Source organism: Ictalurus punctatus, chromosome 20, assembly GCF_001660625.3.
Source record: "Ictalurus punctatus breed USDA103 chromosome 20, Coco_2.0, whole genome shotgun sequence".
NCBI classification, from domain to species: domain Eukaryota; kingdom Metazoa; phylum Chordata; class Actinopteri; order Siluriformes; family Ictaluridae; genus Ictalurus; species Ictalurus punctatus.
The window spans coordinates 3715227-3739019 of record NC_030435.2 but is presented as its reverse complement, the minus strand read 5'-3'; the positions used below and the strand labels follow the sequence as shown (position 1 = coordinate 3739019).

Genomic DNA, 23793 nt, shown 5'->3' with positions numbered 1-23793 from the left:
ATGGTAAATGGCGTACTTAGATAGCGCTTTTATCCAAAGCGCTTTACATTGTGTCTCATTCACACACACACTCACACATCAATGGTAGCAGAGCTGCCATACAAGGCGCTAACTTGCCATCGGGAGCAACTTGGGGTTCAGTGTCTTGCCCAAGGACACTTCGGTATGTGGAGTCATGTGGGCTGGGAATCAAACCTCCAGCCCTACGATAAGTGGACAACCCACTCTACCACCTGATCCACAGCCGCCCCATTTTATTATCATTTTAATATAAATGATATTTAGAAAAAGACAAAATGGAAGGAATCTGCGTAAGTTTTTCAATAATTTATGCACGAAAGTGTTAAAGGCTGCAAAAACAAACCATGACACATGATGTAGACGCTAGATTTAAAAAAAAAAAAAAAAAAAAAGTTTCACAAGGTCATGCCTTTAAAAGTTACAGTATTTCAGAGTTTTGTTTAAATATCATTGTGATTTTGCTGACAGACTTCACTAAAGGTCTGTGTGTGGTCTTTCAATGTCAGATAAAAGGCGTCCTTTTGTAAAAGTTTTGGCTTCAGAGACTAAGGTTAAGGCTGCTGAGGTTAAGGTTAGGGTTTAGTGTACTGATGTTGACTGAAGCGGAAGATAAATAAGACGTCATGTGTTTACTGAAGGTCTATGATCGTTTTCAATGTCAGTCAGAAGGTCTCTTGTTGTAAACGTAGTCACGAGCCACTGCTGTAGAGATATGTCATGTTTTAAGGTGACGAGGCACACGCACCTGTTGCTGCATGACTAGACTTATGATTGGTGTAAAAAAAATAAAATAAACATAAATATCAGTTAATATCCTTTTTTTGGTTTAAAATAAGATTTTTTTTTTTTTTTTAGTTTTATGCTTGTATATAACGATACTAAAAGCTTCTCAAATTGTGTGGGTGTATATATACTGTACGACTACGTATGCGTATGCAAGTACAATGAGAACACAATGTCACAATTGCATATTTGTAAGAAAACTAACATGTACCTTTACATAGACTAGCAAATTTACATAGTACTGTTGAATGCTCGAATCTAATTGATCAGGAAGTGTCGATTAATCTTTTACGGTAGTAAAAGTCTTTACTTTTACGTTTAGAAGTCTTCAGGACAGAATATTATACTATTATTATGTAAGTTATGTTATGTGACATGATACACAATAAATACACTATATTCATGCTTTAAATTGTTAGGCATGAAACTATAATCACTTTTGAACCTTATGCCAGACATACTAAGGTATTATGTATGCTTTATTATGTGTTATAAATACATTTAGAATGCATTGTGAAAACCAAAGTGATATGACGTGTTACCAATATTTCTGCCAATCATGTCATGCCAATTGCATAATTTATATCATTCACCATACCGTCAACTACTATTCAACAACTATACTACTAATTCTTAATGACCGTCAAGATGATGTAATCAAAAAGCAGCAGGTAAACACACCGAGTTATGGACTGAAACTGAAACCAAGGCTCATGATGTCATCTTTTCCATCACTCCATCACAATTTCTCTTTATCCATACACCGATTTTTCCACTTCAGCCAAGAAAAGAAATCTGTGCCAGTCACTCTTTTCCGATTTTTGCATTTCCATTCAGGTTCCATTGAAAGTTTTGTACAACGCCAGGTTTATGGAAAAGCTGTCTACAATAGCCAGGACAAAAAGCCAGTGCTGAGACAGTGGATGCGGATATTGTAACAGGCAGATGACTAATTCTGCATATAACACGCTAACTGTGGCGTGCCAAATCCCTTGGCATGTTGCTGAAGGTGTGAGATGGAACCTTTCCGTTAGCTGGACAGACAAAAAGCTTGGAAAGGCCACTCCAGCAATTTCCAATTCGATGTGTGAGTTCCCTGCAGAGAAAAGTTTATACCTGCAGGTCCCTCACACTGAGAGTGCGAGAGTAGATGCTGTCTCTGAGCTTCCGGGTTTAGTCAGGTAGACAAAGCAAGTAAATAATTTAATGAGCATGTCACCTCTTAGCAGCACTAGATACTTACTTTACCGAAATGACATTTAAGATTAAGATAAAGCATAAAAATTAAAACTAAAATTAATTTTAAAATATATTATTAATTAATTAATTAAAATAAATATATGTATAAACTACTCACACATGCTTATGCAGTTAAATTCATTCTGTTGCTAGTTATTAGTAATTACCTACATCTAAAGCTACAGCTACAACTTACTACACCTGGCATGTTAGTGTATATGGAAAATAATTAAATAAAAGCGTTGCATGGTTATATATTGAATAGGTACTAGCTAGGATTTGGAAATAAACTCGTAACCATGGGTGTAGCTAAGGTTTGACCAAAGTTTATATATTTAACAATTTTTTTATTTTAAAATATTTTTAAATATTTTTTTAAAATAAACTTGTGTTTTGTTTGCAATTGTTTGATATCCATAAGAGCAGAGTATTTTTCTGAATTTTTTTTTAAAAAAAAGATCATTTTAACAAATTATCACAGCCTTGTTTGCTCATATATACTAAGGGTGCCAGTAATATTGGTGGAGGGCACTGTATCCATTTATTGTATTTTACAGTACAGTATTCTGTAATATAACCCAGTAGCTGCAGACGTGCACAGTTTGGAAATCTTTTTGGTTTTGGAAATGAGTGTCTCTGAGGTGAAAAGAGATTCAGGAGCAAATCAGTGGAGATGCCATGTTGTTATGGTAGGACTAAGAAGAGATTGTTCTCTCACAGCCTCTATCGTTTACCTGTGTGATTGTATATATGCGTATGGCCTTTTGAGAGACAGATGTGAGGTCCTGGTTGAGACAATGGGGATTCAGAGCTGCCCACTGTAAATAAGAGAAGAAATGATCGCAAGTAGCAATCATAGGTGCGCAAGTGTATGTGTGTGTATGTGTCATCAATAGAATTAAGTATGGTGGTATACTAATACGGCGCTATACAATGATAAGAAATTTTTCAATATTTAGGCAAGTCATGCTGATAAGCTACCTCTTCTAAATTACACACCTAAAGCAAAAATTTGGCCATTGTGAACAATGGTGATCAGTGATTGGTTATTGTGAAACAATGGTGGTCTCTGATTGGTCATTGGAAAAAAAAAAAAAAAAAACTTTGTACTTTCTACACTGATAAACCACTACAGTAAATGCTGACCGCACCGAAATGCGACAAAGCTGTTCGTTTTTATATGCGAGTTGATGATTTACAATGACAGGAGGCAGAATTTTCAATGACAAAATAAAGTAGGCGGGGCCAGGCGACATGACAAACTTTCAGCTCATGTAAATAAGAGGCAAAGCAATGTGGTGACTACTAATGGGATGTGAGATCTGTGGGACCTTATCCCTTTTCCTGCTATGGAACCTTATCGTACTGGATATTCATTTCTCATCAATATCTAGAAGAAATGTATTATCGCGATTTATTGCTCCAAATATAATGGGACAAGAAATAATGTAAATATAAAAAACGTCCAAAATGTCTTGAAGAATCCAGGGTGAGTTTGGTTGGTGAACAACCGTTATACTACAGGAACAACTTATTTTGCTGATGTTACACAATATTCAACAGGACAGACATTAAAAAAGGACCAAAAAATACGGCATGTTGTTCACTGAAACATAAAAATGGTTATGGTTGTTAATTAATTCATTAATATGTTAATTACAATAGTTTGCTTATGTTATGCATGGATGAAAACTGGCTTATTTTGTGTAGATACTGTATATAAATATATATAACACATTTATCCACACACACACACACTTAAGATGGCATTTGCACTACCTAAGCTCTAGCAGTGAAACCCTAGTAAGCATGGTAGACTCGAGACTAGTACATAATGTATGGAGATTTAAGCAATGTTAGGTGAATAAATTAGCTCCAATGTGAATGCAGGGCAATCCTTGGTTAATCCTGTGGAGAAAGAAAATCCATTTAAAAAAAAATCAATAAAAAAATATTTTTGCACTTTCCCTAAGCAAATAATTGAATACCTGCACACTTAGTTAAATAACCTGATCTACTTAGCAGTAGAAATACACTAATTCTTTCTTTAATTTACTGAAAACCACAACATTGGTATATGTACCATTACCATACCAGAAATTTGTCTTCCTGTCCCACTCCTATATGAGATTTACCTATATTTTCTTATATAAAGACAAAGGTGATAAATCTAACAAGGATTCCCCCAAATCTGTGCCTAATCATCTGGACCAACCAATCATCTTGTTCCGATATCTGTTCAAGAAACATTGCCAATAGTTTCAATATGTTTCTCTGAGGAAGACTTAAAAGTGCCATGCAGAATTTCCTTTTATACCTGTGCATTTTTAAAAAAAAATCTACAGCTACGATTTTCCACTCACTGGTATGTTGTACGCCTCTGGAACACATTGGTGTGAGACAACCTGGACAGGATGCCAACCCATCACAGGGCACGATAATTGCACACACATTCTCACAATAAATTTAGAAATTTTTTAAATGCCAATCAGCCTACAGCGCATGTCTACAGTTTATTCGTGACTTCATCTGCATAATTTATTCAAGTAAATGGAACATGATTGGTTGGAATTACTCGCTTGAAGTAAACTCAACAACAACAACAACAACAACAAAAAAACAACCTACGAGTAAATGTTACTACAATAACAAAATATACATCTGCATGTAGACAAATGAAATTCGTGCCATCACTTGACATGAAAATAATTAAATTCAAAAAAACTTTTTTTTTTTTTTCTTCCCAGTGAATATAAAAACACTAGTAGCCTAATTGAAACCATCACGAACCTGACTGGTTCATTTCTGACTGCTCGCTTGTGTCCTACAGGATTTCTCTGATAGCCCAGTAAACCTTTCTGACATGCTTTTTAAAAAAACTAGAAAGAAAGAAAGAAAGATTTTAAAAAATAGTGTGTCTTCTATTTGTATCTATTTGTATTCGGTTACCTCCATCGTGTACCAGGAAGCACCTTTAAACATAGAGTTTCAGTTCTGTCAGGGGTTATCCTGTGCATGATGAGTGTGCTGGTATAGAAATGTTAGAGCAAAAGAGAAACAGACTGAGGTCAAGAGAGAGAGAGAGAGAGAGAGAGAGAGAGAGAGAGAGAGAGAATGAAGGAAAAGGAGCACTGTGACAGTTGCCATGATGGATCTCGGTGTCGGAATGAGTGTGAATGTTTAGCTTGGGTCTTCATAAATATTTACAGTCCATGCTGAGAGCCTCGTGCTCTGGAGTGTAACTTGGACTTGCTTTCTGGGCCTGGCACAACACTGCCTGTGACCGAAAAAGGATTCTTGGCCTAATAGGACTGCAAGGTGTGTTTACATGTGTGTGTGTGTCGATGAGGATGACTTTTTTGCTTAGCCAGCACAAGCCATTGCCCGCAGATGGAATTTTAGGTGCAATTAAAAAGGACAATATAAATAAACAATAAAACGAGCCGTAAATTACTGCTCGGCCCCATAAAATTCATGCAAATTAATGCGCTTACAAAAAAACATCAGCCGTTTTAAAAATGTCTCATGAATGAACCATTATGAATGGTTCTTTTCAAGTGTTCATCCTTTCGAGTGTCCTTATCAGCGTGTGTGAGCCACAGAGAAACTACTAGAAGCAGCAGTTCGGTTTACAAATGAAAGATTAAACTGATTGTGTCATGAAATAAATCAGATCCCTTAACTGTTGTTTGTTTACATTAAGCTTAGCGGGTTTCTTCCGGGTACTTCGTTTTCCTCCCCCAGTCCAAAGACATGCATGGTGGGTTGATTGGCGTGTCTGAAGTGTCCGTAGTGTATGAATGGGTGTGTGTGAGTGTGTATGTGATTGTGCCCTGTGATGGATTGGCACCCAGTCCAGTCCACCCAGTCCCTGGGATAGGCTCCAGGTTCCCCGTGACCCTGAAAAGGATAAGCGGGATAGAACATAGATGGATGGATGGTTACTTCCGGGTACTTCATTTTCCTCCCACAGTCCAAAGACACGCGTTATATGCTGATTGCCGTTTCCAAATTGTCTGTAGTGTGCGATCGTGCCTTGTGATGGGTTGGCACCCAGTCCAGGGTGTCCCCTGCCTCGTACCCCGAGTTCCCTAGGATACGCTCCATTCTCCCCTGAGACCCTGTGTAGGATAATCGGTAAGGAAAATGTATGCATAGATAATTCCACACCTTCTGATTGGAAAATTCAATCAAGCTATGGTATATAAAGTATAAATAATGTTCAGTTTATGGACAGAAAAGTACCTTGTATACGTCTGAAATATGAATCGGACAGTGTCCGGGTGTGTGTTTGGGATATACACAGCTATTTAGTGTCTAATAAATGTTTGCGGTTTATCAGGTATTCGATGTATGTCATAAAAGCGCCAGCTCAGTGTAGCATATAAAATGAGTCTATCGTGAATAATTGGGATCATGTGCCATTGCTATGGATAATTAAAAAAAAAAAAAAAAAGTCAACAGCAGCATTCATTTTTGTGCTTATTTTCTGGCAAAAATCAGTTAATTACACAATTAGCCAAGAAAGAGCCTTATTTGAACCAATTAGCAGATTAATCAACAGAGCCAAAATGTAATGAAAGGCTGGTGATTAACTCTGTGTAGTAACAGTAGTGTATTGTAGCTAGGGGAGCTGGAATTCAGGTTGAAATATTTCCCAGTTCCAAGTGCTTATTTATGGATGGTTCACATAACACACCTAGAACAAATCTCATTATATATACACCTGTTCGGAATATTCTAGTGCAATTCCTGAGCAAAAAAATGCATTCGATGTCAAATGAATGCGCTGTAATGATGTTCGTGGAAAAAGGTCAACGGAGTCATGTTTACGATTCCGTATTTAACATCCAACGATTTTTAACCGTTTCTGTTCGACTCTGTTGGAGCACAGTGTTGTCGAGCTGTTCGCTGGTAAAGTTATGATGGTTCGTTGCAAGAAGGAGGAACGGAAAAGTAGATCAAAGCGTCGTTCATCCTGAACGTTTTATTTTATACATCATTTTCATTCAACACTATTGGTAACACTTTACAGTAACAGTACATGAATAATCGTGCACTAATAGCTGAATTAATACTTCCTTAAATATGAATTAACGATGAGTTGGGGCATGTACTAATCATGGACTAATGAAGCGCAGACCTTAACTACGACATGAGTCGAATTATGAAACCTTAAGTACATGTTTGTCCTATTTGTTATGTATTAATTAACACGTAGGGATCAATTAAGTCAAACATGCTCTGTAAGAAAGAATATGCATTAAACTAACAAACATGGACTAACATGTACTTAAGGTGGTCGTTATTCACATATAAGATGCACACATGAATTCACAAGACTTACGTCGTAGACGTAGACGGTAGCTCCACCAATCGCACCAGCACATAACATTTATCAATATAACTATACAGACCACGTCGTAATTTTATTTAGTGTATTCCTAACCCCCCGCCCCCACCTGAAATGAATTCCTTTCTGCGCCACTAGAAATGACTATACTTCACCCACCTGAGAGTTGGATAAATCGTCTGCCAAATAAAAGAAATATAAAACAGCTAAAAGCTTATAAGGTAATTATGTGAAACGGAAAAATTAAATTGTGACTTGCGGTAATAAAAATGTGGCAGAGCGAAAAAAAATATCATAATATAACATTAATCGAATTCTACTGTATCTTGTAAATGATGGTGATGGAGATTCATGGATTAATATTCTCTCAGTAGTGAGTGATTTCCTGTAATATCCAGCATTATTGTTATGCTTTATAAGCTAAAAAAAAAAAAAATCAAGGAGATTTAAATAAATGTGACTCAAGCATGTGAAACACTTTGACAGCAAGACATAGTGTATACTGTATTTATGATATACAGTGGATGTATAGCAACAATTAACAATCTTAACAGCGGTGCCGTTACTGATATATTCGTTGTTGATGATGTGTCTTGCCACATGATATGAGAAAAGCTTCATTCTGAGGGTTCGGTTAGTCTTCACATCGAACATCAGAATTAGGACGTCTCAGTGAGTGATTGATTGATTGATTGGTGGTATTGGTGTTGGTGCCAAACTGGGTGGTTTAATTAAGTATTTCTGGAAACTTCCGATCTCCTGGGATTTTTGTGCACAAAAAGTTTCTAGAGTTTACACAGAATGGTCTGAAAAACAAAAGAAGCATCCAGTGAGCAGCAGTTCTGCAGGCAGAAACACCTTGTTGATGAGGGGAGAATGGTCAGACTGGTCCAAGCTCTCAGAAAGGCTACGGTAACTCAAATAACTGCTCTTTACAGCCACGGTGAGCGGAAAAGCATGTCAGAATGCAGGCTGTACGCCACACCATACGTCGAACCTTGAGGTGGATGAGCGGTATGTTAACGGTAACATGATCCATGGCATAATCTACTATATCTTTAGGAAACCCACACTAATCTTAACCTTTGTGACTTTCCATATCCAGTCAATGACCATGTTGGACAGACCATGTTCTGGATGGAGTCATCGTTCTCACTCTAGAGGCTTGTAAGTCTCAGTGAGGAACGGTATGTGAAGTGTCGAATGAGATGGTGGTATTCGAAGAAGAAGTTTCTGATCTAACCGTCCAAAAATGGTCCGTTCCAGTCAGGTCATGTGATGAGTCCATGTATACTCCAGGGCGACATTTGAAGAAATAAACAGCTGGAGCGCTTTAATAGCTCCAGGAATAGCAAACATGCCATGAGAGGATCTGAGAAACTACAGGAATTTGTTTGGAAAGCTTTAGATCGTCAGAGGCTTTACTCGTGAATCGTAGTAGTTCACTTTTAAACAAAGTTCTGCTAGTCTTAAAACAACAATAGCGGGATGGTGTTTTTCTGCTCGCGTATCGTGAACGTATTTCAAGCCTCTTAATCCGTCTCTGTTTATAAACGTTTGATGTCCACGGATGAAAGTAGAGCGTTGTCAAGTAGGGATTGTCCTTTGATGCGTTTGTGAAAGAAATATCTAGTCGAAAGGAATGTCTAGAAAGTGCGATATTATTTCTGTGGGATAATTACAAGCACTGAGAGAGTAGGACCTCCAGAACTGTGTATTTTATGGAGAATTCCCCCGGAAGGATTTATGTCATTTTCGACCTCCGTACATTTGAACAACAAAGTAGGGGGGAAAAAAAAAACACGGACATCTAACAAGCTCGAACGCTAATTCGGCTAACTTCGATGAGTGATGGATATTTTCCTCGTCTAAAACAGCACACAGTCTAGATTTTTCGAAGTTTCATAAAACAACAAACATTTTTAAAAATAAATGAAGGAGTTCTTCGATCAAATTATTATTTTTTTTTTCACCAGCTGTGTTTGCATGCTCCATTCCTCCTTACCTCTCATGGCCTTTTCCCTCATCTCTCTCCCTCTCTCTCTCTTTCTCTATCTCTCTCTCTCTCTGTCTCTTCCTGGTGGGATGGTTGAGGGGCGGAGCCTTGGCTGTGAGTGGCGGGAGGGACTCCGACGCAGAGCCACAGGCAGGAGTGTGTATGGTGTGTGCATGTGTGTTTCACAGAGGGAACGACCGCACTAGAGAGAGAAACAGAGAGGTTTTGTGTGTGTGTGTGTATGGGAGAGTATAGGTCTCTAGATGGGGAGAACGTTCGGAGTGTGACACATACCACTCACACACACACACACACACACACACACGCACACTGCTGGTCAGAACAATGAGCCTCTCAGCTCCAGCAACTCTGCCCATCCCGTCCGCCTGTGTCTGAACACACGCTCTCTCACACTCTCTCTCTCTCTCTCACACACACAAACACGCACACACACACACACACACACGCTCATCCCGTTCGCTCACACATGCTGCTCAGTGATGTGAGGTAAGACTCTTTCTGTCTGTCTGAGGAATGTGAGGAATATGGTTTAAGTGTGTGTGTGTGTGTGTGTGTGTGTGTGTGTGTGTATGCTTGTGTGTATATTACCATGCATAAATGAGACATATCAGACCATGTGTGATCTCTGTGTGTGTATGTGTGTGTGTGTGTGTGTGTGTGTGTGTGTGTGTGTGTAACCATTTCTATTCATGGCACTCAATTCACACTGCATTCTCTCTAGGGAGGGAAAAGAGTCACACACTGTTAGGACTGTGTTGTAATTGGCATGCTTGGTCTAGACAGCTCACACACACCCACACTCTCGCACACACACACACACACACACACTCCCACATACACATACAGATACCCGGTTGCAAGAGCTGAAGTTTCGCAGGAACTCCGTTCTCTCCAAACACACACTCGGAAAGGTGAAGCTCTGCCGCCTGCCGTGGATAAATTACATGTGACATGTTTAGCTGGGCTGCCTTTTATGGCGCACGCTCTATCTCAGCACGGTAGAGTCCAGAGAGAGAAGGAGAGAGAGAGAGAGAGAGAGAGAGCAGTAGAGAGGCAGTGTGAGAGAGGAGTGTGAAGCGTTCACTTGCTCCCTTTGCAGCAGTCAGTGGAGTCCGTACTGGAGCGGAGTAAGTACTTGTTCTTGTTGTGTGTTGGGAAGCTCTGTGTGTGTGTATATATATATTTATATATGTGTGTGTATATGTATATATATATGTGTGTGTGTGTGTGTGTGTGTCTGTGTATGTATGTGTGTGTGGGAGGGGGTTTGTTGATGCAGGGAACTGCGCATATGCTCTGCTCGTAGCTCTGCAGCAGAAGGTTTGATTGATAATTTGTCAACTTCAGCATTCGAAATCAGTGTTCGTCGCAGAGTGTTTACAGCTGGAAAACTGTTTGGGGTCCACGTTAGCTCGTTCACGTTGTGTGTCCTTGGATGTGCGGTTATGATGACCCGACTCCAGATGTTTATACTGGAGCTGCCCTCAGGAAATGATTAAACCCTCTGAGTTCCTACTGCCGTCTGCACCAGTCTGGCTGAAATTTGTGTGTGTGTTGTGGTGTGGTGTGAGATCTGAGCCCCACTCCATATACCTCGCACTCCAGAGATGGAGATCACTTCGTAATAAAGAGGATAACGTTCGGGAAACTTGGACCTTTTTTCATATTTGTGGTTGTTGAGTTGTTCTCATGTGACATGTCGGTCAAACGTTCCTGGTTATCGTAGAGCTAGCAATGAGTGCAGGATGTACGGAGAGCCGTGAGTCTGAGACAGCGGCGTGATTGGGGACAGCGAGACGATGTAAAGCGAGACACGATGAGTCCCGGGTTAGGACGGCGAGAACGTTATCGGAGTGTCCGAAGTCGAAGCTGACTTTATCCGGTTTATCCGAAACATGTTGTTGTCTATGTTCTCGTGTCAGGATTGTGGAATTCAGGAACATCCATTCTGTCTCTTCAGCGAAGAGAGGAGTTCGCTCTGGAATGCAGATGAGTGAGTGTGTGTGTGTGTGTGTGTGTGTGTGTGTGTGTGTGTGTGTGTGTGTGTGTAAGTGGGAGCGTTCATTAGAGTGTGAGGGTTAAACGACTCCTTTGCGGGTGGCACGTGGAGTCTGTAATTTGGAGAGATTATGGTGTCAGGGAGGCATTCCGAGACACACACACACACACACACACACACACACACACACACACAACAGTCAGCCCTGCCAAAAGTCCTGACAGATGACATCACCAGGCAGTTCAGAATTCGTATATTATTTACTCCTATACTTCATCATCTTCTTGTCTTTCTTTTTTTTTTCTTCTTGTCCTGGTCATAATGAATTACCACACCACATCATCGGGTTCCTGCTTTCTAGAAGCTTCTCTCCACCGATCTATCATTAAGATAAAGTTCCTACATGAGAAAATGTCTCTATCGCACGCTGTTCACGTCTCTCAAGTGCCACCCCTTACCCCTCACCAACCCCCCCACCACCACCACCACCACCACCGCCACCACCACCACCGCCACCACCACCACCTTCCCCTACCCAGTAAAGCTAACGGAGCACATTTCACATGAGCTGCATCATCAGTCCACTTCTCGCCAGTGACACACTGGAGTCAGTGTGTGCTGCCTCGGTCCGTCCGTTTCAGTTATGAGTAGGGGCTTTGTCCGCGTGTGGACACGCACGCATACACGCCACCAACACAGACAGAGCACAAAATGAAATCACACACTCCTCCTTACAGCTAAAAGAGGAGGTAGTCTTGCCTTTGTATAAAGAGACAGTTCCTGCTTTGTGAACGCAGCTCATGCAGTAGTCCCCGTTTACTGTGTGTGTGTGTGTGTGTGTGTGTGTGTGTGTGTGTGTGTGTGTGTGTGTGTGTGTGTGTGTGTGAGTGAGTGTCTCCCATCATGTGGGTGGGTCTTGTGACTTGTGATGCATGTGAAACAGTGCCATGTACTGCACCATAGGTGTCCCAAAGAAAGAAAGAAAGATTATTATAGCTATTATAGCTGTTGTTCCATCACTTTCTGTTGAAGTGAATAAGTAAATAAGACAAGAAAAATTCTTGTAGCTTGTTGTAGCTGAGAAACCAAAAAATGCAAAGTAGCAGAAAACTTACTGCTTGATAGTTGACTGGTACAAAGCACTGATATTAGAGACTACTCTCTATCCGTGTTACTCTACAAAGGTCACGAGGAGCCTGGAGCCTATCCCAGAGGACTTGGGGCACAAGGTGGGGTAAACCCTGGACAGGGTGCCAACCCATCGCAGGGCACAATCACACACGCAGTCACACACTATGGGCAATTTAGAGAAACCCCTGAAGCATGGGGCGAACATGCAAACTCGCACGCATACAGGGTAGATGTGGGAATCGAAGCCCTGACCCCGGAGGTGCGAGTCAAATGTGCTAAAACTTAAACCCCTTGAGACTCTTTCCATAAATTTTCAATAAAAAAATTCCACCAAATTTTTTATTTTTTTAAATATTGGGTACTCTGGTATCCTCCCCCAGTCCAAAGACATGCACGGTAGGCTGATTGGCGTGTCTAAAGTGTCCGTAGTGTATGAATGGGTGTGTGAGTGTGTATGTGTTTGTGCCCTGCGAGGGATTGGCACCCTGTCCAGGGTGTACCCCGCCTTGTTCCCCATGCTCCCTGGGATAGTCTCCAGGTTTCCCCGTGACCCTGAAAAGGATTAAGCGGTATACAAGATGGATGGATTTATGTAAATCTTTAAAATCTGTTTATTATTAGGCCACAATAAAAATGAGCAAAACACTTGCAGGTATTAAAGTTCATTTAACTTGAAATCAAATGCAGGGGTACATGCGTTTCATGAGATCCGCATCAAATGGCCTATTTATCAAATTTAAAATCAGTAAAGACTCTCGAACAGTTTTCCAATCGCATGGCAATCACTAACGTTGACCACCACGCTAAAGCCGGATCAGTTTTGCCTCATAATAATCCCTGTTAGCGCAGATATTAATCATTGTTAAAAGCAGAAGGAACAGCTGATCTGAAGACAGTGGTGTAACGTGTCCGTGCTGAGCTCGAAGGGTGGATCAGGTCACTTACACACACTGCCACACTCAATTAGCCATTTTGCTGCCACTTCTAAATAAGCATTCTCACTTCCACTTCATTAGAGCAGACGGCCATCTCAGTGTGGGAGCTCGGCTCACATTGTGCAGTGGGCGTTCAGCACAAACACGCCCTCGCACACTCGCATGCACCCAGCCTACACACTGAGAGCTGAACACGCACAAATATACCAATTACAGGGGAGAAAATCGGCACAAACACCCACACGCAATCCAAACACCATAAACGAAGAGTGCAGGAATATCGCAAATAAATAGATAAATAAACGCAGTCTGTCTTACTCGTCTATTTTAAGTCTAAACCCGTGCAGATGAGGACGACCTTTCGCACGTCATACACACAGAAGGACTCGGACACTCCAGATAAGCTAAATATGCTAAACGTTATCCTTACGTTCATATTTCTACGTCCGTGTTTTATTTTCACCGAGAGTCCCTCTTGAGAGACTTCAGCTCCGAGTTGATTTCGAGTCAAACGTGATCTCATGAGAAATATAAACCAACTGATTTCATCTGTATTAAATGACGTTATAAGAAAATGTGCGCCTGCTAATCCCAACTCTAAAACCCTAATCATAACCTTCCTAACTTTTGCAATAAGAATTTGCAATCGTGAGATCAACAGCCCACTGAAGCTGAGTTTTTGAGTGTGTATACGGAAATAAGGGCAGATTTGAGGAGAATAGATAGAAAGGATTGACGTCTTGGAACCTAGTGTTGCCACCTCACAGCTCCAGGGTCCCTGGTTCAATCCTGAGGTCAAGTTAATGTCTGGGTGTAACTTCACATGTTTTCCCCATGTCCACAGTGGGTTTCCTCAGGGTTCTCTGGTTTCCTCCTATCTCCCAAAAAACATTCTCGTAGGTGGAATTGATGTGATAAATTGCCCCAAGGTGTGACCAATCTTTACCAATAAACCACTATCTTATTATTACTGCGAGTGGTTTACCTACAGATCTTCTTTTTTTTTTTTTTGGCCTGTTGTTGTTGTTGTTGTTGTTTGTTTTTTGTTAATGTCATAGCCTTATTACATACTCAGTGATGTGCTTTATTGCAGATTATGTCGTATTCACAGGTGCAGTCTGGTTGGTAAATCTCATTAGCATAGCTTTGCTTGAATTTGTGGCTTGACAGATTGAATCTGTGTCCAATTTGCAAACTTGTCTCGTAAAAACTAAAAGCGCGTATTAAAATGGCCCACAACATTTCTCTGTTCATACATCCAAAGGGATATTTATATTAAGAGTAAATACAGCTGCATTTAGTTTCATTCACAGTGTGTCCTACGTGTAAGAACGATAAAAAGGTAACGCTTAATATATATAACGGTGGTGCTAAATAGTGCTCCGTACGACTTATGACAACTAACAAACATGCATAACCATGTTCGGCAGACTGAAGTGGTATAAATTTGTGTTGTGACTGTCATGACTGTGACCATTTATAACCTTTTTATGTAAAGTTATGACAACTTCATGACACGACATGACATTGAGTCAACTATATTTTCTCAGCCCCTATATTAGCAGGAGTTTGGTTGTGAGTTTGGCTTGACACTACTAACATTATTCGAAGTGCACTGCAGTACAAAGCCAGTTGTTAAGATAGTGGAATATGAGTGTCATAAAGTGTCATAAGACAAACTTAGTTGATATGACATCAAATTTGACAAACCCAGTCATAAGACTCATGACAACTAACAAACATGCATAACCATGTATGAAGGCTTATTAGAACAAATGTCAGCTGTCATTAAGATTCTATCTTTGTATGTATCTTTATATGTCTATAAGTGACATAGATTTGTGTTGACGTAACATGTTATAAGGACTGTCATGAAAACGGACTTTGCGTATATCAAAGTCACAAAATGTTTATAATGTGACCATTTTAAATACCTATGACAGAGTTACGGATCGTTTTTACCCCTTATAGAGAATCGAGTTTACTTTGACCATTTATGACCTTTTTATGTAAAGTTATGACAACTTCATGACATGACACTGAGTCCACTAGATTTTCTCAGCCCCTATATTAGCAGGAGTTTGGTTGTGAGTTTGGCTTGACACCATTTGACACCATTGGCTTGACAGTGGGGCAGTGGTGGCTTGGTGGTTAAGACTCTGAGTTACTGATCGGATGGTTGGGGGTTCAAGCCCCCGCACTGCCAAGCCGCCACTGTTGGGCCCTTGAGCAAGACTCTTAACCCTCTCTGCTCCAGGGGTGCCGCATCATGGCTGACCCCAGCTTCTGGGGTCTACTATATGTATAAAGAAATTTGACAACCCCAGGCATTATGGTGGCTGATGGCAGTTGTAATAAGCAATCTGTTGTCATGAATGATTTACACAGGTCTTATGTAGCACTATGAACACTTCCCTTCAGTAATGTGTTACCAGTAAAGGACACCTTGCGTTTAAAATTATTGCTCAGATCTGCATCGATGCACTTACAGCAGAGATTGTAACCTTTCATATGTCATTGAGACAATGACATACAGGATGACCCCAGTGCTGTCGGTTGGCTAGCTTTTGCTGCATCATGCTTCCTGTTTGCCCTTCAAATGTTGCGTCGTTGCTTTTCTCATTATGTGTAAGACGAGACCAGATTCTAGCTTCACGTTTAACGAGTAATCGTGTCTCGCTCTACAGCTGCATTCACTTGCAGATTAGATGTTACTTATGGATTACAAAGCACTCTTACTAATCAGCCTTCTCCATTTTACAATCCTTTCTAAGACCCAGTGTTCTGACACATGATACCTTTTGCAATAGATATAACCAAAAGACTTTAGATCACCGTCATCATCAACCTGGCTGTCTCAGCATATTTCTAACACTCGGCATCCGCCAGATTCCGATGAACACAGTGAAAAACGACACGAGAAGTAAGAACACTTTCACGGACAAGGATTACTGCATTTCCAATTGAATACCTTTGCCAGGGAAATGGAGACACTCTAAATCTGCTTCACCTTATAGCGTTTGTTCATTTAGTGCCGAAAACTGAGGTACAAATCGAACTTCTGCACACAGCTGTGTGCAGACTTGCTAATCATTGACTTTATGATTATATTCCTATTCATTTTGCACACCTGATGCACTGCTTATGCCATCTGGGCTCTCTCTGTGAAGCTTTCGTGATGGTAACGACCTTGCAGAGGGGTTTTTGTGGCACCTGCGGATCGAAACCCCATCCCATCCGGAAGGAATGAAGCCATTTTCTTTGTGTTCTTTCCACTTGGGAAAATGCATAGTCATATGCAAAACTATCACGATGAGGTATTTTGGCTAATCCTGATCTCATGAGAAATGCATGGGAAGGATTTGAGAAGAAAAAAAAAAAAAGTGTGGTTGGATTTCATTCAATTCCACCTGAATAAGATCACAAGCAAAAGGTATGAATGTTTAACCCTGTCTGTGAGCCCATATATAAGTTCAAAACACATTAACAAACCAAAATGACAGGATTTCAACTTTTAGCATATTTCTTGCTGCTAATCTAGGCTAGCTAGCTAACATGAGCGGATTTCTGACGTATTTCAATTTACATATATCTCAGATGTTCATAATGCTCACCAATAATGCTAGTTATCTAACTGACATGAGCTAGCTAAACAGGATTTCTAAGAGGTTTTAATGTCATATGTATTAGCTGTATCATATTTCATGCTAAAGCTAGCTAGCTAGATCACTGACAGCTTTTCCAAAAGGATTTTGAGTCACAATGTTTATACTCACTGCTAACGATTGTAGCATATTTCTTTCTGTTAACGCAAGCTAGTTAGTTAGCGTGAGCTAATCTGGCATGATTTCTGAGAGGATTTAAAGTCATATTCCTTCATTCTGTCATACTTCTTGCATATGCTTGGCAGGATTTCTAAGAGGATGTTAAGTGGAGAAAGAGGATTTTTTTTTTTTTTTTTAAAGAAAGAGGATTTCATGAATGTTCAGAATCTTCATTGCTAATGCTAGCAAGCTTTCTAACATAATAAAATATATTACACATGAAATATATTATAGATAATATATAAATATACATAATAGATCAATTAAAATCCTGACAGGATTTTAATTTATATATTACAAGTGGTCATAATGCTTATTTAAATATGCTAGTTATCTAATGAGCTAACCTGACAGGATTTTTAAGATGATTTAAAGTCATATCCATAAATGTTTACAGTATCTTCCTAATACAAGTGAGGTAACCTGGCAGGATTTCTGAGAGGATGTTATCACAGCTTTTTTTTAAAAAAATAATTATTTATTTATGCCTGTTATTCAGTGACTACAATGACACCCCCCCCCCCCCCCCCACCCCACCACCACCATTCTATGTAAACACTTTGAGTGTTTAGAAAAGCGCTATATAAATGTAACTGTAACTAAATTATTCAACTTGAAACAAGTTTTATACAAGAATGAGGAATGTAAACATTATCTTCACTACTAATGCTAGCTAGTTAACGAGCTAACGACAGGATATAGGCTGTGCGAAAAGTACTTTTTGAGTGTGATTGTAAAACTTTTGAGAGATGGCTGTCTCGTCCTGTTCAGTCTGCTCATATGGACAGATTACTGGGACACGGTGTACCTTCAGTTGGCAGTGGCAGGATGATTTATGAATAACAAATACATTCCAGGACTTTCTGAACACAAGGTAACTCAGGGAATGATACAGGGGCTGAGCTTTACTAAAGTAAGTTCTCAGATTTATGAAACACTACTAGGATCAAAGAAAAGAAAGATGCCAGGATGTGTTATTAAGACGTTATTACTATTTATTACAGTCATAAAAACAGACCTTGCACTGTGCATGATTCATACAAAAAAAAAAAAATTATTCACAGATTGAGTTGTGATGGAAGGTGAAAAGGATGAGGAGGGGAAATTGAAATATCCTCGTTCCAATCCCATCTTCAATCTTCCATCCTCACTTGTTTTGTATCTGCTTTCTTTGTTCCGATCCGTCTCCTTCTACTCCTCTATCTGATTCAGTTCATCTGATGGTCTCTGGCTCATTCTGTCTTCCCTTTGTCACTCTTCAATTCTCCTCCACATCCCACCTCTTTCTTCACTTTTTTTTTTTTTTTTTTTTACTGTCGCAGAAGTAAGCGGCACTTTGTAATTCGAGGCCAGGAGAGCGTGTGCTTTAACCTGCTGCAATCTCTGACCTCTGACTCGTTTGCACTCACTGACTCATCACTGCAGGACATTCGATCCTGCCTGGCAAGGCAGCTGGCATCATTTAATGCCCATCACTGGTCCAGAAATAGTTTAGCTCACACAACACGGTCTTATGATTGTACGTTAATAAGAACTCTAATTTAAATATACGCAAATAATTACGGTTAATAATGAGGCACAGGATTAATGGTTGTAGTTATTGCTTTGGACGAACCCGGAAATTTTCGACATAAAACCCTACAGCGGAGTGGTTCTCTATCAGAGAAGGTTCCAAGTAAAACTCCTTTAAAAAGCTAAGGAATGCTTATATGGGCATGCTGTTATATGAAAATAATGAATGACAAAAAAATGAAAAAAAATGATTATTTTTTAAGCCAACCGTTAGGGTTTTTATTTATTAAAGAATGACACATTGTACTTTTATCCATTAATTGTTACATTTACTGTTGTGGAACATCCACAAAACAAGTTAGTTCCGTTTATCACTTAGGTTATGACAGCTATAAACAGTCATTCCTTCACCAGGGTTCAGGTGGTGTTGGCAGCTCAGCGGATAAGACATTGGGTTTTCTGATTGGAAGGTTGTGAGTTCAAATCCCACCACTGCTGAGGCCCTAACACTTGGCTGTATAAATGAGATAAATGTAAGGCAGTCTGTATAAGGGCGTCTGCCAAATTCTGTAAATGCTACAAAGCACTCACACTGGAGACTACTTCCATAAATGTTAAACCAACAGTTCCATTTTTCCAAGTTTTCCTACAGCAAATTAGAGTGTCTACTATACAAGTCCCTATGTTAGTTGTTACTATAGAAAGGTGACACATAACAGCAAACGTACATTAATATGAACCTTGCAACTGGAAATACTGTCAGAGCTGCTGTTAGAGAAAATTAATCAACACTTCCCGACAAATCATAACTGAGTATTCAACAGCACTGTGCTGTTATAAGAATGCTCCACTATCCAAAGAACCTCGTTTTGCATGCTATGGTCAAACGAGTCAAATTTGTGAACTACAAATGGTACGAATTTGAATGCTTTACTGCCTTTCCACTTAGCCAGGTAGCCTTGACTTCGCTGCCAGTTACAGATGGTCGTTAGATCCTGTATACAAAGGAGACTATTAACTTTCTGTAGTGACTCATATGAAAAGGTGAGGTGACTTAATATGTCTTAAAGGAAGCACTGATTAGATTTCATCCTTTTGGACTGGCAACTGTTGAACGATAGAGAAATGGAAATTTTTGTTATGGCTAAAATGGTGAAGAAAAAAAAAATATTTGTAAAATAAATACATAAATTAATAAATAAATAAAAGCTCAAATGAAATGTGGTGTGATATGACGTTGCTACTGCCAAGAGTCCATCCAAACCACCAGAAATCTGATCACAGAGCAGCGGGTGAGCTCATTTCTGCGATAGGTTTTTTTTGTTGTTGTTGATCCAGTAGATTTTACAATTCATCCAGATAATCTATGATTAAAGCATCTATGGGAAAATATGCTTTTGTTTATATCCTGGAGGAATGATTAAGGACAAGCTCGAGTTCTCCAGCTTGTTTTGCTCAGCATGAAATGAGTCCTCCTAGTTTCTTAGCTTTCCAAAAAAGCAAAAAAACAACAAAAAAAAGCCCTCAACGGTAATAAAACATAAAGCCATGGATCATCCAAGAGACGAGAGCTGGATGGGGGTGGGGGTGAAATGCAACAGTACAGTAGTTGAGGTTTTCTTGTGATAATTATTTGGACCAGATTGTTTCTTTTTTGATTAGTTGCAGTTGGGTTTGTTTGCATTCCAAAGGTCAGTCGTTGTGGTTGGAACAGCAGCTTGGCTTCTGCTTGCCTAAGAGTCATTTGAGGTGAAAAGATGGCGGCAGGCAGAGCGCTGCCATCCGTCTCCTCTGATCCTTCATCTCTCTCTCTTTTTATCTCCCCCCAACCTCCCCAACTGTCTTTCTTTATGGCGGTGGCAGACGGAGGTGTGAGTGCTACATAAATGCATTCATTTGCCGTTTTCTTTGCGTGTGGCATAGGGATTCAAAGAGAACAAGTAGTAGAAGGGGGCGGATGGAGTCATGTTTCCACGAATGCCACACTTCAGTCTGTTTTTGCTCATATATAGCATGGAATTCTGGGAAAAGGCTGACGTTCGATTGAAAATTGCAACAGTAGAAAAGTTAGCTCTGTTGTCTAAGTCTATGGTGAGAAAAAAAAAAAAATTAAATAAAAACCCAAGGAATCATAGTTCAAATGTAGTCTTAAGAAATAAATTAAAATGCACACTTACCCCCTAATAGGTGCAACATCTGCCCCTATTCACGTGAGGTGACAGGCAGGCCACGTCAAGTTAAATAAGGATAACAATAATCAGAAACTAACTCAACAAGAGTTTAAATAGGACAAACTAAACAGAACTGTGCACAGAACAGGTGAACACAATCAGGCAACAAACCAATGACATGACAGGAGTGGAGACAAGAATAGAACATGACCACATGGTGTTCGTTGCCATCGGAACCATGAGGTAAAGGAGGGAAGCATGAGATGTAAACTGTTACAGAAAATCAATCAATCAATCAAGCATCTGACCAATCAGATCTGAGAATTTAACAGTGCCATGGGATCGTTTTGGGATGAGATCACTCCTCTGAACATATGGACTTTACGACCTTGAATTCAGATCAAACTTGCGTTCGATTTGTGCAACTGGCAGCAGAAAATCAACATGCTAAAGCAACTCGGAGGTTCCCTCGAAGGCCCTGAGTTAAACAAATGAAGAGAATGAAATCAGATGTCGCAAAGTTTGCTGCGTTTATTACAGTTTAAAAGGGTTAATCTTCTCCATCCTTCTTGAAGAATGTGACTTGGCTGAGGTGAAACGGCCCATGTGATTTGCACACTATCAATTATAGGCCTTTAACAAATGAAACCAGATGCCTGTTGACTGTGTGTGTGTGTGTGTGTGTGTGTGTGTGTGTGTGCGCGTGTGTTTGTGTGTGTGTCTGTTTTATGTGTCTCATGACTGGCGTTTAGAACACCCTGAAGTAAACAGTGTTTTGTGTGCGCGTCTGCACGCGCGCGTGCGTGTGTGTGTGTGTGTGTGTGTGTGTGTGTGTGTGAAAGAAGAGACTCATGCTGCCTTGCATGCAACAAGAGCACCGTTGGTGGGTTTGCAATCCAGACAACACCTAGTAAACATAATAAATGCTAATGAATGTTTATTTCTGAAAATTTGGAAGAAGATTTTAAGGCATTCAGTGATCTGTGACTCACTGTGCTTTGAATGTACAATTAACACCAGTTATATCTCGCCGATTGGTTACATTAAACACAATATCGAATCAGAACTGCTCTTAAGTGGGAAATTGTGCAAATCTGTGTATCAATTTGTGGATCCTGGTTTTGAGTGGCCCACTTTAAAAAGCATACAAATTGCATGTTAAACACCTGCAGATGTGTTGAACACGTTGCTAGTGAAATAAAGTGCTAGAGTGAGTGAACGTGTAATGCTGTTTTCACGTGATCTGCCTTTATTAGTCATTCCCATGCACAGTGTGGGACGGGGTGCTATAATATCTCTACGCCTTTGGCCATATGGAATGATCTCATTCATAATTCATTTGCATTCAGACTCTTATTGATGACCCGTTGAATTCAGACATTTTATTAATGTGCCTTTTTTTCAGTGCCTCTTATTAATGTTCCTTGTCAACACACTATAATTTTGTTGCTTCTCAGCTGGGGTTTCTGAAATATCCGCTCTGAATCTTAATCAGCTTCAGCATTGTCCAGTCGTTGATTAAGTTTCGTCATCATCATCATCATTCATCTGTCTATTTGATCTAATTACAGAACTAGCACACACCCGTGACTCATAGACTAGTGTGCCAGTTTCAGGAATATTCTGGATTTCGGTCATTTTGTCCATTAAATCCGTCTCTTATTTGTCCTTACGTTCTTACGTACACGCTCGAACGCCATCTTCCATCTTTACGTACAGCTTAACCTCGATCTCATTAAAAATAATAATTATTCATAAATAAGAAATCAAGAAAAAGATCTAAACAGAAACCCCACACTTTATCCCGGATCTTATCCTTGGTAAGATTTCGTGCAGATCGAAATATTAGAAATGTAGAAGTATAAGATACGTTTGCTTCACTGAAGAAGGTTAAAAAAAAAAAAAAAAAACCTTGATATTATACAAATTTCAATAATCCAGTATTTATAAAATTGTTTTTATAAAATTGAGTCTCCAGTGTCAATGCTTTGTAACAGCATGTATAAAATTGTTCAGAATGGAAGATTTTGTGGTTTAAAATGACAAGCTGTGGGTTTTTTTGGTGAGGGAACAGTTGTTTATAGCTATCTTAGGTAACTTCTTTTGAGACGCACAAGCTAATAGGTGCTAATTGCTATGGTCTAAGAAGAATAAAACACTTTATACCACTTTATAATGGTAACAGTTTCTCGCTTAACGTCAGGCCGCATCACTCCAAACAGTCACTGATTATTTTTCTTTAACAGCATGCCTCCGGATGTTTTACTCCTTACTTAACACTCGGGGCGATATGCAAATCAGGAGCTCGTGTCATAACCGATCTCCACAGACTTGTAAACATCACCGTGAATGCGCCGCTCTGTTCAGTTAAACCAGGCAAATGACAGAGTTACTGTGCGTGGAGTCTAACGGTGCGGAAAAATCCTGACAAGAAAATCTCACACCTGCGGCAAAAGTCGATGTGCTGTTGCGTTAAGCGATACACACCTTATGTCATAACATCAGTCTGCTGGCAGATGACATAATTATTACCTCCGTGTGTTTATAATGATGGCATCACTGACTGCTGAGGTCTGTAAATGTATGGGTATACACATACTAATGTGAAGTGTGTTCACCTACAGGTCTCTCTCACACACACACACACACACACGCACACACACACACACACACGCACACACTTATTTCTATTTAATTAAAACCACTTTTTATTTTCACGTGCGTAATGACAAGAGTTTATGATGGTGTGTATTTTCTCTTCAGGGAACGTGTATTGATTCTGTTATTAACATAAATGAAGGTGTGTGT

General features: G+C 39.8%; 1 protein-coding gene across 16 annotated transcripts in view; it reads left to right on the top strand.

The window, feature by feature from the left end:
* LOC108280598 (muscleblind-like protein 1) overlaps window positions 1–23793 on the top strand; it is a 111738-nt gene that overhangs the window by 3938 nt on the left and 84007 nt on the right. For 2 of the 16 annotated variants that reach the window (XM_017495745.3, XM_017495740.3), the window contains exon 1: window positions 10099–10540. The exons of 1 other annotated variant lie outside the window; for it this stretch is intronic. The gene's annotated coding sequence lies outside the window, so the exon portion shown is untranslated. Of the gene's footprint in view, window positions 1–9557; window positions 9900–10098; window positions 10541–23793 lie in introns of those variants that run through there. 13 more of the 16 variants (XM_017495749.3, XM_017495746.3, XM_017495754.3 and 10 more) reach the window with 9 other exon arrangements.